General features: G+C 42.9%; 1 long non-coding RNA gene across 1 annotated transcript; it reads right to left on the bottom strand.

Moving 5' to 3' along the window:
* Nucleotides 1-7,684: 7,684 nt before the first annotated feature.
* LOC310710527 lies at nucleotides 7,685-12,366 on the bottom strand. Its single transcript, XR_014528113.1, has 3 exons — nucleotides 12,172-12,366; nucleotides 9,447-9,584; nucleotides 7,685-7,860 (listed from the first exon to the last, which is right to left on the bottom strand). It is a non-coding gene; the product is annotated as an uncharacterized lncRNA (long non-coding RNA).
* Between the last annotated feature and the right edge of the window lie 6,547 nt (nucleotides 12,367-18,913).

Raw genomic sequence — 18,913 nt, 5'->3', positions numbered from 1 at the left:
TGATTTGGGGTTGGGCCTGGTGCTCCCCGGGGCTTCTCAAATTACACTATCTCAAATTTGTTGTTGTTTAGTCGTTTAGTCGTGTCCGACTCTTCGTGACCCCATGGACCAGAGCACGCCAGGCATTCCTGTCTTCCACTGCCTCCCGCAGTTTGGTCAAATTCATGCTGGTAGCTTCGAGACACTATCCAAATTACACTTCTCACATTAGACTTCTCAAATTACACTATCTATTTAAAAATCACTGTTTGTTGTCATTGCTGCTGTTGTTGTTTCTTCGAATTCCCAGGCAGTGCCAGGTACATCCTGCTCATTGATTATATTAGTAGAAATTATTTTGCAGAAATGTATATATTAGGCAAAATGGCACAGGAAAATGTGTATATTTGGAGAAAATCGCTCTGAAATGCTGATGAATCACAAAGTGATGTGGGAATGTGGAAAACTGAAGACTGAAAAACTGACATAAATCTAAATTGACATCCCATCGTCAACACTTTCACTTGCCTTCTTTCATGCACAAAGGAGGAAGAAAGGGGGAAGGAGCAAGCCTAAGGCTCACAGTAGCTCATCTGAAACAGCCCACAATGTTAAAATAAAAATTCCTTTGTGAATATAAAAAAACAGTAGATGGCAAGTCTTTCATTTGCTAGATAATTTCCCATATATTCAGGTTACTTTTGCAACCCACCAGTAATACTTTCAAGAAGTACTTTACAATATTTGTACACTGATATTCGATGCAATTATGGATCTCACAGCAGGTCATAATAATAAATTCGGATTTATGGGTAAATGATATTGCTTTCACAATAACCGGCCTAGAGGACCAGACACTCTTGATTGTACCAAACCACAGTGCTATGTGGCTCCTGGCTCTGCTACTCTGGAAGATAGCAATGGCAAAGGAGCAGCAGACTGAGGGAAGGTGTCCTTCAGAGCCCTCTCCCCAATCCACCAGGTGTTCCAGCTTCCACCATTGCTCTCTGAGATCTTTGCTGTTCCCATAGCTTTTCTCAGCCAATTCATTCTCGTCCAAGAAAAAGTATGTCAGTTATTAATTGGCTCAAAATCTCTCTTGACAAAATAAGTCATTGCTCCGTGTCCGCTTCTCTGCTGCTCCAGAGAAGCGGACACGGAGCAATGGATCCAAACTACAAGAAAGAAGATTCCACCTAAACATTAGGAAGAACTTCCTGACAGTAAGAGCTGTTCGACAGTGGAATTTGCTGCCAAGGAGTGTGGTGGAGTCTCCTACTTTGGAGGTCTTTAAGCAGAGGCTTGACAACCATATGTCAGGAGTGCTCTGATGGTGTTTCCTGCTTGGCAGGGGGTTGGACTCGATGGCCCTTGTGGTCTCTTCCAACTCTATGATTCTATGATTCTATGATTCTATGATTCTATGATTCTAAGTCTACATTTTAACCACCTTTCGAATATCAGCTGACAGAAGACATGTGAGGTGCTATGCTGTCAGAACACACAGACTGCTCTTCATTATATACTCGCTACATGAACTCTGCTCACATGACAGGTTTATTTGGGTGGAGGAAGTGTTGTTTCTGTATCATTTTTAAGTTTAGAGAAATACCATTTGAAGGAGCATATCTTCAAGCTTTATAATTAGGTACTTTTCTGACAGTGCCCTTTAAGAGTGTGTGCCTTGATACAAGATTAATGAGGCATAATGCAGGAAAGGTTAATTAAAGATGTTACGTCAACTGTATCTCTCATTTTCTAGGACCAAGATGGTGATAACATTCTATATTAAGATGTAAGATTAATGGGAAGAGGTGCAGAAATCATATTTCCTTCCAATGACTTAGAACTTTTAACGTGGAGTCTTTTCAGGTGATGTGCAGGGAACGCATGGTGGTAAATAATTCCAAGTAACAACCGTTCCCATCATCACTAGCTATACTGGCTGGGGTTGATGGGAGTTGTTGGGAGTCCAAAAACATCTGGAGGGACACATGTTCCCCATCTCTGATTTAAGGTGCTGGTGGTTACCTTTAAAGCCCTTCACAGCTTGGGACTAGATTACGCAAAGAATTGTGTATCTCCACATAAGTCCACCAATGTTCTGAGATCATCTTCAGATGCCGTCCTCCAGGAATTACTGCCTTTTGAGATGTAGCAGCTGGTCAAGTAGATGACCTTCTTGGTGAAGGTGCCCCATTTTCTGTGGAATGCTCTCCCACAAGAGACTCCCTGGGTACCTACTCTTATATCATTTCTATCCTTTCCCCCAAGTCTTTTAAATGTGAATTTTCAAACCCTAGTTATTGGCTTTATGCTGCTAGTCTTTACCCACATTGTTTTTTAGATTTTTCCTGTCTTGGCTGTTTTTCTTAACTCATCTTTAAGGAATCCTGGAAATGTTTGTTGTTATCTTTTCGAAGCATTGCATTTCAGCAATCCACAACTGCAGAGCATATCTAAATTGGATTAGGGCTGCCATATTTCAAGAAGTAAAAATCCAGACACAGTTGCTGAGCATTTGGCGATACTAAGCTATATATATATACTAAGGGGACACAGAAAGGGCTGAACTCCTCAATGCCTTCTTTGCCTCAGTCTTCTCCGATAAAGAAAACAATGCCCAACCTGAAGAATTTGGAGCAAATGATTCAGCAAAGGAAACACAGCCCAGAATAACTAAGGAGATAGTACAAGAATACTTGGCTAGTTTAGATGTATTCAAGTCTCCAGGGCCAGATGAACTGCATCCAAGAGTATTAAAAGAACTGGCAGAGGTGATCTCAGAACCACTGGCAGTCATCTTTGAGAATTCCTGGAGAACAGGCGAAGTCCCGGCAGACTGGACGAGGGCAAATCTTGTCCCTATTTTCAAAAAGGGGGAAAGAGAGGACCCAAATAATTATCGCCCAGTCAGTCTGACATCAATACTAGGGAAGATTCTGGAGCAGATCATTAAGCACACAGTCTGTGAGCACCTAGAAAGGAATGCTGTGATCACCAATAGTCAGCATGGACTATTAAACTAAGCAAAGGGAAGGTTTTCAATGTGTATCAAGTGTCCACAGCCACCCTTGTGGGTGTGGGATCTAAAATAAATCTAGATAGAAAGCATCATGTTCAGGTCAAGCGGGAATGGTTCTGAATTGAGAAGCACTACTTCACTGTGCTGCAATCACGTAAGTGTTTACCCAGCCTTAATCAACTGGTATTTAAATATGGTTAGTTTTGGCTGGATAGTGCCCAATATTTTTGTGCCATGTTGCAGTTTATTGATGGTTTCATGATGTTTTCAACTTCTTTGGTACAGTTTGTTCAATACAGAACTGCTTTCCCATCTTAATTTACACTGGCAATCACAAATGCAAAGGATTTGTAGTGTAGGGTCCTTTTTTTAAAAAAGGCCATAGCCGAGTGTAGAATTCTTGATTGGCTGGCTGATATCTGCTGTTAACAAAATAAGCCACCACAGAATCATCGACCTGTTCAAGATGTATGGCAAAACTCCTGCAGATAACAAGAGAATTAAATCTGGCCTTGAATACATTGTAAGAATCTTTCCCAAATCAGATTGGCTCTGACTGAGAAATCCCTTAGTTGTACAGCAACATTAGAGGTGATGCTATTAATAATTGCTGGCTTAAATGAGCAGAAAATTTCCCCCTCTGGATCTGAGTTTTGGTTTATATTTTAGCTCTTTGTATTTCTTATAGTTTTAGTGTAAATTTTGAAAGGCCTTTAAAAACATCACAGTATGTAAACACATGCACATACACACACACACACGGAACAGTTGCATAAATTATGTACGGCCATTTTCTCACCAAGTTCTCAGTGGTTGTATACATTACTTCTTAGCATGAAGAGAAAGTCCAAGTGACAGTCCTGGATTTACAGAAGTTTCCCAGTTTCTGATTTGATCCCAGAATGTCCCACTTTTCCTTAGGATGTTCCTATTTTCATCAGAGAAATGTTGAAGGGTATGTTATTATTGCCCCAACTTCAAGCAGCTACCACCTCAATCTGCATGATGCATACTTCAGTCATTAGTGACTGGCTGCATTGTTACAACTTAGAGTCAACTGCCTCAATTCTATTTTGTCTGCTAGCAAAGTCACCGATAACGCAGATGGAGTCCAGAGAGAGAGAAAAGTATTGATAAAGCACCATGTATAATTTGAGGAGAAAGGAACAGAGGGGTTTTACCTTTCTTATGTCAGGCCTTATACATAGCAGGGAGACATACAACCAAACATACAGAGGAAAAAAACTTCCTCAGAACTACACAGCCAATCAGGGCATGTGATATCTCAGCAAACAGGTATACTGCTCAGTTGCTAAGCAGCATTTCTACCAGTTGGCTAGTTGACATTAACAGAATTAACCCTTGAGTTACAAACAATGATGCCTGCTGTTGAACTTCCAACACTATCTTGACTGAAAGTAGGGGGATGTAGGGCAAGATAAGGATTCTGATTAACACACTCTGCTATAGAGGGTTAACAGATTGCTTGGCATCCATTGGCCAGGGGAGCAGGTGTTAGAATATTCCGTTCCATCTTAAGAACAGATGTGTGGATTGTTGTATGTCACGTGTCTGTTTACACTCCAGCACAGCTTGCTGGGAACTTCCGTTTTGTGTATAGCTATTGCTTATGCTGCTTGCTTTTGGACACGAAAGGGAGAAGACATGTTTTTCCTTTGTCCTGCTGCATGCTGAATAAACTGCTTCTAAAAATGCTCACACAGCCGTCTCCTACCACTTCTGTTGCATAGTGTTCACTCTGCTGATTAGAGCGTGCTCCAGCTTCTGAAGCTGGGGTTGCTGACGCTGATCCAAGGACTGGAGATCACCTGGCTTACCGGCCGGTGGGCTGGAGCCAGCTGGGGGCTTGCAAATTGCCCCTGTTTCCTTGAATGCATCCCAGCAGCAGGTATAGCTGGACTAAAACCTCCAGCACGGCCCCTCTTCTGCCATACCACAGTGCAGGTGCCCATGTATCATTCCCTGCCAATCTGTATGAGAAGGCAAGGAGCTAACCCTGCAAAACCATTATTGAGCTCCCATACTATCACAGCCTTCAAGTTCGGCCCTCAGTTTTATTTTTTAATCACATGCCTGTATGCTCCTCCTTAAGGTATTTTCCAGAGCAGCAATTGAAGAACAAGGGGCAACTGGATAGATGCTCAGTGATTAATTTGAGATCAAAGACATGCATTCAGAAAATTGATTCAAAGTTGAAAAATAAGGGGATTTGCTTTCCATTTGCATTGTTGGATGGTTCTTAGCCTGTCAGCTTGCGAAGGCAATGCTACACAGTCACATCTAAGCTACAGTGGTACTTCGGGTTACAGATGCTTCAGGTTACAGACTCCGCTAACCCAGAAATAGTACCTCGGGTTAAGAACTTTGCTTCAGGATGAGAACAGAAATGGTGCTCCAGCGGTGCGGCGGCAGCAGGAGGCTCCATTAGCTAAAGTGGTGCTTCAGGTTAAGAACAGTTTCAGGTTAAGAACGGACTTCCGGAACGAATTAAGTACTTAACCAAAGGTACCACTGTACTTACATCTCAGCAGATAATTGGCATGCATAGCAGATTCTCCCTCCAGCCCCCCAAGTTGCTAATGTACCGTATTTTTCGCTCTATAGCACGCACCCGACCATAACATGCACGTAGTTTTTAGAGGAGGAAAATCCGTAGGCATGCCACCCGTAGGCATTTCCTCCATAACACACACATACATACATACATACATACATACATACAAAAAAGTGAGTGTTATGGTGCAAAAAATACGGTAAATAAATCCATGCAACATTTTTCTTGGCATTACAATTGTAAGGGTAGAATTGTGCCCCACCCACCCAGTTCCCAACATTAATCTCCTGTCTTGAATAATAAGAAAATGTGCTTCTGTATTGTTTTGATAACTTTGAAAGTCTTTGACTGAGCCACCGTGAAAAGAAAATACTGCAGATAAATAACACCATGTTTTGACTGTGACACAGGACTGGCTCCAGACATTTTGTTGCTGGTGAGGGAGGGCGAAAAGCTTGTTAACCTTTTCCCCTCTAGACTTCTCCGAAAGTTTCTCCTCTGGGAGTGAGAAAGATGTAGATACCCAGACAAAAGAAGACAAAAACACTCTCGGGAAGCAAAATTGATAAGCTCCTATTTAGACTGTTCTCATCAACCTCTTGTTATCTTCATGTGCAACCGATTATTGTGGAGACAGGACTAAAGTGAAGGAAGTAGGAGCACAACTGGGTGCAGAGAAGATCAGAATCAAAACCAGAGCACAGGGATAGTATAAAATGCCATGAAAATCCTTGCCAGACATTCAGACATAAATTCTCACAGGGTAAGCTCAGTGTTCTAGGGTACTGCTCATATTCTCACACAGGCAATGCCTTCCTGAGATTCTGAGAAAACTGGAAAAATAGCACCTGACAAACCCAGAAGGTGGAACTGCAGAATTCTCACCGGGTGGAGCTAGTGAAAAGCTTTCCTGACTCCCATTGCAGTGCAAACTGGCTTCAGAATGGAGTTACTTAACCCATCTCTCACTAACATATTACCTTTCAGATGGACTCCAACACCCATCAAGCCTGACCATTAGCCATGCAGGGTGGGCCTGGTGGGAAGTGGAGTCCCAACAATAGCAGAAAGGCTGTAGGCTCCCCATCCATTAGTTTGATGGCTAAGAGTCTGAGAGTGGACATTATTGTGACAGACACATTCTCAAATCCACATTTGCTGAGCTTTGAAACATGGGAGTCAATGAGCACTTAGAAGGATGCCCTTGGTCTCTTTTCCCCTTGGAAGGTTCAATGTCTGGTTCAAATTAAAAATGGCAGGGTTGGACTCCCATCATTGGTGGTGGTGATCCTGGGGAGATGTCCAGAGTGCTTTCTTGTCCAAAGTCAACAGATGAGTTTCAGTTATTGTATCCTTATGGGTATGGACAAAATATTTGGCCAGGTTTGTGCAACCACTTGTGTTTTAGATCCTTGCCCCTCAGGACTTATAAGATCTGGCACAGAGGGGACGCTGAATAAGCCTGGGAGTTCTTGATGGTTCAGGACCCCAGTATCTTCTGGAACTCTCTTCTTGGGTCCTTAGATCTTCATTTGAGGCCCTTCCCCAGGTCCCTTATCTGAGGGAGGCTCAGAGGGTGATGACAAGGGAGAGAGCCTTGTGGATCCCCATAAGTGGAATCTCCCCAGCAAGGTCTGCCTGGCACCTTTGCTGTCAGTATTTCAGCACCAGGTAAAGACTTACCTTTTTCTCTGTAGGCTTTTGATGGACTGAGCTGCTTTTGTTCTGCTATTAGTGTGCTTCCAAAGCTTCCTGTGGCTGTTACTGGGGAGAGGCGTTGTATGGATAGATAAATCATAGACATAGAATCGTAGAGATGGAAGAGACCACAAGGGCCATCTAGTCCAGCCCCCTACAATGCAGGAATATTTTGCCCAACCCACTATCCTGAGATTAAGAGCTCTACCAACAGAGCTATCCCAGTGTAGCAGATAGTTAGATGGGCAGATGGGTGTTTTGTATGAATTTTAATGGTATAATGTATTTATTTTTATGTTTGTGAATATAAGCCTCCTGAAGACCTTTTAAATAACAAGCAACTAATACGCTGAAAAGGAAGAGCATATTCTGAAGACAATATCCGCCAAAACCTGCCACTACGAACAATTTTAATTTATCAAATGAAAAAGAAAACTTATGTATGAAAGGTTGTTTTTCCCTTATGACTCCCCACCACCACCACCACAGAGCCTGGGAACCAAAGACAAATCTGAAGCCCTTTTCCCCCAGTTCGTTTCAAGGTCCTGTGCTTCATCAGGAGCCAAAGATCTCCACTGGAAAACTAGAGTGAGAGAAGGATGTCAGAGCTTCACAAAACTGATTGCACAAACCTTGAACACGGTGCTATTGTGGTGTAGTGGTTAAGAGCGGTAGTCTCGTAATCTGGTGAACCGGGTTCGCGTCTCCGCTCCTCCACATGCAGCTGCTGGGTGACCTTGGGCCAGTCACACTTCTCTGAAGTCTCTCAGCCCCACTCACCTCACAGAGTGTTTGTTGTGGGGGAGGAAGGGAAAGGAGAATGTTAGCCGCTTTGAGACTCCTTAAAGGGAGTGAAAGGCGGGATATCAAATCCAAACTCTTCTTCTTCTTCTTAATAGCTGTTTTCCCATTTGTTGTAGAATGAACCAAGAGAAGTAGCAGGAAAGGCAGGTAACCATAGCCTGGATACCAGTATGCAGGGCCGTCTTTACCCAGGGGTGCAAGGGGTGTGGGGCACCCAGGCGCCGAATTCTGGAGGGCGTCCAGCACCCAGCACTGAAGCCGCCTAAGCTCTTAACTATCTACCTGTTATGAAATAATAAATAATTTTGATCAAGCTAGAAAAACAAAATACATATATACCTAGGTATTACCAAAATGTATACCTACTGTTTCACTAAAGGACTGTCGACTTTGTGTGCTCATTTACCAAAGATGTACTGTCCCAGCGGCAGCGATTGTCATTCACAATGGCGGTGCTTGACTCAATGATGGTGCTTGTCATTCTCAACGGCATCATGCACGCAAAATTAACTCTTACATCTAAATATTATGTTACGTATTGTATTGAGTTGCGCTGCTATGCGGCAGCAGGGTCAGCAGCACCCTTGACACGACTGATGTTTCTCCTAAGTAGGTGCCTAAACAATACTTATAAGTTTAAATGTGGTGGTGTTGTATACTTAAGTATTGTTGTTGTCGTTTAGTCATTTAGTCGTGTCCGACTCTTCGTGACCCCATGGAGCAGAGCACACCAGGCCCTCCTGTCTTCCACTGCCTCCTGCAGTTTGGTCAAACTCATGTTTGTATCTTCGAGAACACTGTCCAACCATCTCATCCTCTGTTGTCCCCTTCTCCTTGTGCCCTCCATCTTTCCCAACATCAGGGTCTTTTCCAGGGAGTCTTCTCTTCTCATGAGGTAAGTGTGTTATAAATAAATGAGCAAATAAAAAAGTTTTTTTCTTTTTCCTCCCTTCTTTCGTAAACAAGAGATAAGGCGTAAGCGTTGTGTCTGACATAAGCATAATAAAAGTTAATTTGGGGGCTAAACTAAATTTGGGGGCGCTGGGCAGATCTTTGCACCCCGGTGGCGCATATGCTAAAGACAGCACTGCCAATATGCCATGATTAACACTCCTAAAGAAAAGAGAGAGGAAAGACAAAAGCCCAGCTCTTCATTTACTAACTAGTAAAAAAAGAAGAAGAAAAAGCAGGCGGAGTTTGGGCAGCAATTTCCTCTAATGGGCCAGCAAGATGGCATTTGTGTAAAAAGCAAGCTGCCCAACGCTGATAAGCTGACATAAAGGCAGGCAGCTCCAACCCTGTAGATTTGTAGCTAGTTCAATTCTGTTATTAAGCAAGAATAAATTACTTGGTATTTATTCATACCTCAGGAAGCTGGAGGCGTTTTGTAAATATTCTGCAGTTTACTCCAAAAAGGAGGAACCAACAATGTAATCCCAGTGGCAAAAGGACTCTGTCTCTCCGTTCCATGACGAAAGAGGCAACTGCCTTCATGGACAAAGTCTAGAATAGAAAGGCATTTGATTTACAAAAACAAACCTGCTCACGTTACTAGTGCCTAATCAACATTTTGGCCTTATGGAGAGAAAGCCTTGCATTAGTGGATTTATAAACGTCTTGGTGACTGTGATCATCCAATGCATCATTAAATATCTTACAGTCTCTTGAAGAATTGGGTCACCTAAGCAACAATGATTGGAATCCCAGCTTTTACATTTAAAAAGAAACACATCTATAAATCACTGGCATTCGTGTGGTGGGGATGCAACATGTGCTTTGAAATAACCCAAAGTAATTTAGGGAGTATCTTCACATAGTCTAACTGTTTGGGGGAAAGAAATGTCCAAGCTGAAAGGCGGAAGACATGAGCAGCTGAAGACAACACAGCAGCCATCTTTTCCCCATACAATTTCCCTGGGAGAGGCTTCACATTATGATGCGCGGCCACTTTCTGAATGCATTTCAAAAGGGCTTTGTAAAAACTGCATAGCCATGAAGCTCTTCTAAGCAGCTTAGGGTGCTTAAAGAAAGAGGCAGCCCTCAGACCACCTTGTAAGTACTATACTGTACTCTTTTTGTAAAAGTGGGTGGTTTTTTAAGGTGTTTTTTTTTTCTTTCACTTTAAAAACTCTGCAGGGCAAAACACAGATCACTTGGAGGGTAACAAAACTGATATGGGACTGAAAAAGATTGATTGATTGATTGATTGATTGATTGATTGATTGATCGATCCATCCATCCATCCATCCATCCATCCATCCATCCATCCCTAGTAACCAAACTTGGGTTACTGCAGACCCTCCAAGTATCCCTGTTTTCCAGGGATGTCCCTGATTTAAAGAAGCCATCCCAGTTTCTGATTTGATCCTAGAATGTCCCACTTTTCTTTAAAGGTAAAGGTGAAGGGACCCCTGACCATTAGGTCCAGTCGTGACCGACTCTGGGGTTGCGGCGCTCATCTCGCTTTATTGGCCAAGGGAGCTGCGCGTACAGCTTCCGGGTCATGTGGCCAGCATGACTAAGCCACTTCTGGCAAACCAGAGCAGCGCACGGAAATGCCATTTACCTTCCTGCCGGAGTGGTACCTATTTATCTACTTGTACTCTGACATGCTTTAGAACTGCTAGGTTGGCAGGAGCAGGGACTGAGCAACGGGAGCTCACCCCGTTGTGGGGATTCGAACCGCCAACCTTCTGATCAGCAAGTCCTAGGCTCTGTGGTTTAACCCACAGCACCACCCGCATCCCTCACTTTTCCTTAGGGTGTCCCTATTTTCACTGGAGAAATGTTGAAGAGTATGGACCTATCCGACCCCTGAGCCGTCTGAAGGCAATCCTGTATAGAGAAGTTTTGTTCAATGTTTAATGTTTTATTATGCTTTTATATATGTTGGAAGCTGCCCAGAGTGGCTGAGGCAACCCAGTAAGATGTGTGGAGTATAAATAGTAAAAGTATTATTATGGAATGGGGCGTCCCTATTTTCATCGAGAAATGTTGGAGGGTATGTTACTATGATGTTGTAGCAAGATGGGAGTGGGTTTGCCATGTGCTGCAAATGTCTTGGGCCACCCGTGGGAGTGTGTGGGAGAAGGGGCAAAGTTCCATGTTTGGCCCAGGTCCCACAAAATGATAATTGGGCCTTGTTCAGGAAAGCTTCTCTGCCCTCATGCCTTATCAGCTTAGCGCTGAAGCTGTAGCATGGAATAAATTCCCAACCAACACTTACAGTAGTTTTAGCACCGGACCCAATTCAATCCACAGCCACTTCCTTAGTGGAAGCATTCCAAAAATATCCAGTCTTTGAATACGCTGAATTTCTACAACTGCTTAAGGGCCAAAATTGAAATGAATAGAGGAACTTGTGTCAAAGAGGTGCATATTACAGTGCAGTTCCGTTGGATTTACATTGTATCCCCAGGTGAGATATAACCTCCGTGCTTTTTGCAAGGTAAAGTTGCTCCTACTGACAAAAGAAACTTAACATAGTTTCTCATAAAGACAGCTTCAGCATATAAACTGTCCCATTTATTTATTTTTACACTGACTTCTTCACAGACATGATGGAAAAATACAATACTGCAGACTTAACTTGAATCAAGATAACTTGGTTGTGCTTATTTCTCATTGAAATCAATGGGGTTTAACCAGTGGCGTAGCGTGGGTTGTCAGCACCCGGGGCAAGGCAAGTAATTTGCGCTCCCTAACCCTAACCCCCAGATGTTGCGCCCGGTGCGGCCGGCCCCCCCTGCACCCCCCACGCTACGCCACTGGGTTTAACTATATTAACCTGGATCCAGCTCCCAAACTCTAAAGAAATGCTCAGAAACACAGAAATATAGAAAAAATATTGTATACAGTCTCTTCCTGTGCAGTTAGGTACACCTGAGTTCATTGATTTCAGTGGACTTAACTGTACTTACCAGGCTGAGAGGGTATAAGCAGACTATTGGTTTTAGCTTTTACTTTTAAAAAAACAAAAACCATAAATATTGATCTATGAACATTTTGCACATGTTAACACTGTTGGAAAACTACCCCCCCCCCCCCCGGGAGAGGCTGGCTCCTCTCCCAGCTCCAGGAGCTTGTTTACCGGTGATCCTCTCTGGCTGTCCACGCCCCGGCAGTCCAGGAAGATCTTGATAGGCGACATCTCCCAGCGTGGAAGATGCACACCCCCTTCTCCCTTGCATACCAGCAGGGGAAAGAAGATAGTCCAAAAGGCTTTTTACATCTTGTTTATTTCTGACTTTACAGCTCTACAGAAAACATGTCCGAACAGTTCAGTCTTCTCCAAGCAAGTGACTCAGACTTCCTTCACATACGCAACAGGAAGGTCTCAAATTACACACAGAACAAAGCCTTGTGTATTCCGTGAACTGCCTGGAAGATTCTTTCCCAGGACTAGCCACATCATGTGATGTAGACAAGCTGGCAGTTTGCAGCTGCGTTGTACTCATAATCGTAACAAACACAGCACATTAAAAATTGATTATTATTTTTTAATTAAGCAATGAGAAAAAAATACATGAAGATATTATTGAAGGAACAGGATGCTACGATAGTGTGACTAAGGAACCACTTCTCAGAGAAAGTAATGGGACTTTCTCCAATATGGTAAAATTAACAGGCTGAAAAGATCAAAGGATTTTATGATGTTGCAAAAATACATTCAGTCACTTAACTTATGTGTCACTTATGTGTCATATTATTGCGCTGGAGATGGTTTTACAGCATTACTAAACACAGAAGTCAAGTATTTTGTGACCCCTTGATTGTATTGCAACTCTATAAATAATTGCCACCCTGAGCCTCAACACCTTTGGCTGTAATCTTCTGCACACCAAACCCGTCTCCTCCAACCATTTCACTTATGCTTAAACAATATACCCGCTCTTGTTTTTTTAAAACTGGAGGTGGAAAAAACCACCTTCATTTCCACTGCATTGATTAGGTCAGCTCTAGTGCAATCCAACTTCAAGATCCACTAGGATCAAGATTTGGATTCAGCAGGTCTTGGGCATTCACCTAGAGCAACACCAGCATAAAAAAATCCCTCACCCCAGCTGACCTGGAGATATGCCAGAGTTAATTGCCTATTCCCAGCCATGGTCTGCTTGGTCATGGGACCTAGGGCCCAATCCTCAAAACCTGGGCCCATTCTCACCTGCCATTTCAGTTGGCAGTAGACCCTCACAGTGGCTCCTGAAAAGTATTTGGAATAGGGATAACTTGCGCCAGCTTCAGTTACACCAGCGTCCTGTAGTTAGAGTTGCTCTGTAAAGCTTCAGTATGCAAGCACACAATTTTTTGCTCTGATTCTTTATATCAGATGTGCTACGTACTGAAAATTTTAAGAAACCTATATGCACCTTGACAATGATTTCCAAGAGCTCTGATGCTCACACGCTGCCCACCTGCAATTTCATTTCAACAGAGGAGGTTGTGCAGCACTTGCAAAAGATGAAGTTTTGCTGTCCCCTCTCAATAATAATAATAATAATAATAATAATAATAATAATTTATTTATACCCCGCCCTCCCCAGCCAAGACTGGGCTCAGGGCGGCTAACAACCAATAATAAAAACAAGTTGATTGAAATACAACTTAAAAAACAAGATTAAAATACAACATTAAAACAATTAAAACATTAAAATGCAGCCTCATCACAGGAGGAGAAAGGAAAAAAAGAAAAGTGGGGAGGGAATCAAATTGATTCTAAGCCAAAGGCGGGGCGGAACAACTCTGTCTTACAGGCCCTGTGGAAAGAAATCAGATCCTGCAGGGCCCTGGTCTCATGAGGCAGAGCGTTCCACCGGGCCGGAGTCAGTGTTGAAAACGCCCTGGCTCTGGTTGAGGCTAATCTAACTTCCTTAGGGCCTGGGACCTCTAGGGTGTTGTTATTTATGGACCTTAAGGTCCTCTGTGGGGCATAATATATGCAAATAAACTTCATTCAGAAATTCCATTTTCCACCCCAGAGTTCATTTGTGGCTCTGCCTCAGTGCATGTTTCCTATTAGGTGGTTGCCAACTTACAACTACCTCATGATGGTATATCTTCTTCCACTAAAATGGCTGGAGGTGTATTAAGTAGATGTGTCCTACTTTTTAAATTAAACAAATCCCCATAAAATACAGTTTGCTCTGATGAACCTTTGGATCTGAACAATAATCCCAGCATTCCTTCCCATGACCTTGGTCGCACTAGTTTGCTTCGTATTTCTTCAATCACTTGAGAATTGAAAGAGGGTGACAAGTGGAACTCCGAAGAAACATCATGAATAACTTCACTGGTGTCATGTGTTCTGCATGCAGTATGGCTCTGTGGGTTTCAGAATGATCACTCTCAGTTCAACTTTTCACCAATGTAAATAAGCTTCAAATCTGTTCCTAATTATCTTGCCTTGAGGCAGGCTCCTGCTGCAATACTTTCTCGGTGTTATTGTTTCAATGTTCCCATCTTCTCCAGCCTGTGATTTCTTATTCTAATTTGTAGCCCTGTTATCTGTACATATGATTACTAGATTATGAAACCCCAACTGCTCTGGTGCCACTGCGAATGATCTTCCTGGGAAATGAGATGCAAATTAAGGCTTAATATAATTAAGGCTGGTTTTGCCTTGATCAGATTTAACTTTTTTTTCCTCCATTGCCATAGGTTTGATTTGTTCCATGCCATTGTTTTATTTCAGTTTGCTGCTCTTCGTAAAGTACTATAATAGCTTGTTCCAATTTTAGTGCGATACAGAACTAGCAAAATGTTCATAACTTCTTCCACCATCTCAAGCGCATACTTGTTGGCCAAATAATAAGCACAGCATATCAAATAATATTTGTATCCCTCCCAAATAACCACTATGGAGACCCACACATTAAAAAAAAAAACACTCCGGCTTCTAAAATGTTTTTCCATACAATTGATGTGCATTAATCTCTGCAATAAAGCCAGAAACATGCCAAACTCCTTATCTGCAATGAAGTTTTCACTGCCTTCATAGTTGAGCCTCAAGGTTTCCAAGTTAACCTTGTTGTTGTTGTTTAGTCGTTTAGTCGTGTCCGACTCTTCGTGACCCCCTGGACCAGAGCATGTCAGGCACTCCTATCTTCCACTGCCTTCTGCAGTTTGGTCAAACTCATGCTGGTAGCTTTGAAAACACTATCCAGCCATCTCGTCCTCTGTCGTCCCCTTCTCCTTGTGCCCTCCATCTTTCCCAACATCAGGGTCTTTTCCAGGGAGTCTTCTGTTCTCATGAGGTGGCCAAAGTATTGGAGTCTCAGCTTCAGGATCTGTCCTTCCAGTGAGCACTCAGGGCTGATTTCCTTCAGAATGGATAGGTTTGATCTTCTTGCAGTCCATAGGACTCTCAAGAGTCTCCTCCAGCACCATAATTCAAAAGCATCAATTCTTCGGCAATCAGCCTTCTTTATGGTCCAGCTCTCACTTCCATTCATCACTACTGGGAAAACCATAGCTTTAACTATACGGACCTTTGTTGGCAAGTTAACCTTATAATCCCACAAATGAAGAGAAAGGGAAAAAATGCCTCCCCTGCAAGAGTCTAGGCAAATAAGGACCATACACTCAGTTCAGGACAGCAAAGTACAACTCCTTCACAGCTTTCATGAGCATGGCATTGTTGCTACACGCAGGCAAGGCAATCTACATCCTGGGTGTTGTGCCTAACACCTAGTTCCATGTAACCTTAAAATAGTGTGGCACCCTAGGCTCTGGAAATGTTGTTTACCTAGGAAACAAGAAGAGAACTAACGTAGACTGCAGAAAAGATAGGGTGGAATTCAGCGTTTATAAGGCTGTCATACGTCCGGATTTGTCCAGACATTACAGGGATTTCAAAGGTAGAATTGATGTCCAGGAGAGAATTTCCAAAAGGTGGTGCATCGTCTTGGATTCCTGGATCTTAACAACTTTGTTAAGCTCAACAACTGGAGCTCAGCAACTTTTAGGGTGTCCTGGTTTTTACTCTTTGAAATATGGCAACCCTAGTGTTGCACTACGATATATGTTGTTTCAGCTTGCTAAATGAAATAGTCCCCTCTCTCCTCCCTCTTGTGCATTGCTCTGTGGGTTCGTCCAAGCCCCCAAACCCAAGCCAAATCTACCTGAACAAATTCCTCAAGTAAAGTTCAGGACATTATTAATGTTGTAAACTTTTTTAAATTTCCTAATAAATTTTCTGATACCACTGCTCTTGATTTGATTAACGTTTCTAGAAATACTGTGTCAAGTCAAATAAAGGTTATAATATATCAGCTTCCCATTCTAGAAAGTCACCTCCTGGTATTAAAGAATTTTGAATGCAATTCATATGCTATGCGACACCAAATAAATCCACAGATGTTCAGATGGATATGGGTTTATTTGGTATTTATTAAAATTTGATTTATTAAGATACTAAATATAGACAGTTTTCTAAACAGCAAGAGGTTGAACGAGGGTCCCCCGAAAACATTGACCATGACTTTAATTATGATAGGAGCTGCACCGTACACATGTATTTGTTTGTTTTTGATCGCTTTCTGCCCTCCTGACCCAATCGCAATAGATAGTATAAGGGGAACATATGAGGAAAACATTGGTTGAACTTTCCCACTCCCTATTTCTAGGCTTTATTTAAAAAGGGGGGGGGTTATATCAAATAAATACTTAGGGCTGGTTCTGGGTTTCTTTCTTATACTCCCTTGAGTGCAAGAATGTTAGCCATTTCTCCTTAATGAAATGTCATGCCCCTGAAGAATGTGTGTGAATAATCCACAAATATGCATGTGATCCATAGGTCTTTCATTCCCTAGTCCCAACTGGCATCCTGCGGGGAGGAAAGAGTGTTGGTGTGTCTAAGATTATGGGATTGGCTGCCTGGTAACTGTTCTTTAAGCACAGGAAAAAAAAGCCCCATTTTGTTTTCGATTCTGTTAAACAATTGGGAATGAGAAGCCAATCACACAAATCACCCAAAGATCTATTAGTAGATTCCACTGCCCATCCCCTAGTATAGGGGTTCCCAACTTTGGGTCACGGAGCACCAGTGATTTGCAGGTTTTCTTCATGTGATCTGTAGCATGTTTGTAAAAATACAATTAAAAATCCTACAGCGCCTAGCACAGCACATTACAGCTGCTACAAGAGAAAGATTTTTTTTAAAGCAGTCTGCCAAGACCCTGAACAATTTTCACGTGGGTAAAAGAGTTTAGGAACCATTTCAGTTTCCCAGGCAAGAATCCCCCATCAGGGAGACGAAAGCAGTTTGTATCCAGGACCAGAGGCTAGGCAGATCCAGAAAGCCTTTAATCTAAAGGGCATCTTAGACAAGCAAAGCACCTGTATGAAAGGCAGAAATAAAGCAGAAAATCCATATCTATGTTTGCTGATTCATTACAGCATTTGACACTCAGAACACATGCATTGATTATCTTTCGTGCAATGCAATCTTTTTAAAAATGATGCTTTATGATTCCCTTCAATACCAGTGGATTGTAGAATTATTTCTGGGAAGTCTACTCAAAGATGACAACTTACTTAAAAAAAAAAAAAACCAACGCCCTTTCATATGCAGCCGCTCGAAGTGTCATTTTGACTTGCCAAGTACAAAAAGCAGGAAAGGACAATTACATTTTAACATTAAGATGCCAGATACAGAGCCTAGAAATAATAGATTTCAGTATAATCAGAGCTGACTTTACCAGCTCCAAGAGAATTGCACCGGTCATGGATACCATTTGGATCTGAAGTGAAATTGTAGCATAAGCTGCTACTGCCCTCTTGAGGTTTCCAAAAACCTGCTCAGAAAGAGAGTCGCATGCTAAATGCAGTTCCACGATTCCTTTCAGAGACTGTTTCGTGTTGTTTTGATAGGATACCGTCACCGATACTGCCATCTGAAGGAGAAGTGCAACACAGGAAGAGAGAGTTCCTAATCTGTTCCCCCAAGCCTGTCATACTGTTTTTGCTTCCACTAGAAAGAGATTGGTGCCTGTATCTTTTTCCCCAGGGTTGTATGGGGTGTTAGGAGAGAGGTAAGCACCTCTAGTAGGGGACATGTCATGCTCCTTCAGGGGTAGTTTGCCCACCTTTTGTCCCCCCTACAAGCAGCTCCCCCTTGTGGCTCCTAGAAGCTGTCAGCATGTGACTGTGTACACATCCCAAGAACGGCTTGGCTAGCCGGCTAAGCCAGATAAGGGTAGCCGATAGGTCTCAAACTCTCATTGACTTAGGGACTTCCCCTGGATGCTAAGACAGGTCCCAGTGGGTTGAGCAGATGAGTCAATAGTGGGTCCATTGGCCAAGAAGGCGGTTTCTGCATGTGCTGCAGAGAGGTGAGGGGCAGATGGGGGCTTGTCAGCCTGGGAAGGTAGCCCATCTAGGAGAAGGAAAACTCTGGTCCTAAACCTCCACTTCCTTGCGGGATTTCTTCAGAAGAAGAAAAAGCTAAGGAGTAAACCCTACACAAATCTGGAGTGGAGTCCCTAAGATGGTTGGATGGCATGTTGTACGTCTCCTCCTGGCAACTCCTGCAGCCAAGCAAGCGTCAAAAGTAATGCTCTGCTTTCCTTTGGACCGCACCAGTGAGGCCGAGAGGGGAGTATTGTTGTCTGGTTAGCCAAAGACCTCCATAAACAATGCCCAGGCTTGAGCCCTGGGAAGGTCACTTGGGTGCTGCTATTGCAGCAGTTTGACTTCACACCCCCACCCACCACCCCAGAGGTGCACTCCATTGTCTCTTGAGACAGACGGATGCCAACAAATTTTCCCCAGTTGGTTTTATCTTCCCCAGTGAAGAGAAAAGCAGCTGCCAGATGATGGGTGAGGGACAAAGG

Source organism: Podarcis liolepis (assembly GCF_965112155.1).
Source record: "Podarcis liolepis genome assembly, chromosome: 1".
Classification (NCBI taxonomy): domain Eukaryota; kingdom Metazoa; phylum Chordata; class Lepidosauria; order Squamata; family Lacertidae; genus Podarcis; species Podarcis liolepis.
This window is presented reverse-complemented; position numbering and strand designations above follow the sequence as displayed.